Genomic DNA, 1,152 nt, shown 5'->3' on the forward strand with positions numbered 1-1,152 from the left:
GTGGTGGTGTGCAATTGTCAGGCCAATTTTCTTCCCTCTGATTTGTTCATGGGGCGCGTCAATACATTGATAAGTTCCCTATTGTGGGCCATTTAACTCGTGTTTACAAGTGAGTAAATTTTGCAAGCTTGTGTAGTGAATTTGTGACTTCTTCGCCCACTTATGGCGTTTCGCTACTATTGTGTGTGCAAATGTTCATTGTTAATATGAAAAAATCACCCGTGAGGCATGAAATTCATTTTAAAAATCGCCTGATTTGAGAATATTTCATTAATATAACAATGAACAGCAAATGACGGCAATTTTTACTATTTAACTGCCCTGTAAGAAGTGGTGAAGAGGTCCAAAAGAAGTGTTGTAGTGGGCAAAATACAGTGAAAAGAATTGAGAAGAAGAAGAGGCACTACAATAAAGTACATTTGTGTATACGAAAGTTACCAATATCCGCATTTATGTGACTCTTGCTGCAAACGATGATGGATTCACGCAGCCGGGAATGGACATGGCAATGGGGGACAGTGGATGGATGTTCGTTTGGGTGTCGCGAGAAGAACAAGAATGGACCAGTGCTACTTATGACTGCCTCCAGGAACAACAGTAATTTGTGTAACTTGAAATTTTTCCGTGATTTTCACCTCCCTGTGGTTCCTCATCTCCAAAATTACCTTGTGTGATTTTCTTTTATCGATTGACAAGAAGCTGTGGGTGTTTATCTGTATTTAAGTCAAAATCTAGAGTCACAGAGTGAAATGTTCTGCTGCTCATATGATTGGGTCATGTGAAGAGTACCACAGGAAATGTCGCTAATATAAATGTGTCGTGAGTTGATTTCTGTTTTCTATGTTGAAATAATCTAATATATTTTATTAGAGAGCACAAGTCTTTAGAAGAAAGCATTATATAGCTTTATTCCCATAAGAAGTATGCATAATAACAATTTCAGACGAGTGTGACACTGAAAAGAGTATGCCATTAAATTTTAATGACACTCAATCACAATCAGTTGATATCTTTCGTTTTAACCTTATGATTGCTACTGAATTTATTGCATGCATTGCACCTTGCTTACCCGCAGCCACTTTTCAGACAGTTGATGTACTTTAGGCGCGACAGTGTCTCGCAAAGAGTGAATTTACCTCACTGAAGTGAAGC

Source organism: Phlebotomus argentipes, unplaced genomic scaffold (genome assembly GCF_947086385.1).
Source record: "Phlebotomus argentipes unplaced genomic scaffold, Phlebotomus argentipes genome assembly contig_33, whole genome shotgun sequence".
NCBI classification, from domain to species: domain Eukaryota; kingdom Metazoa; phylum Arthropoda; class Insecta; order Diptera; family Psychodidae; genus Phlebotomus; species Phlebotomus argentipes.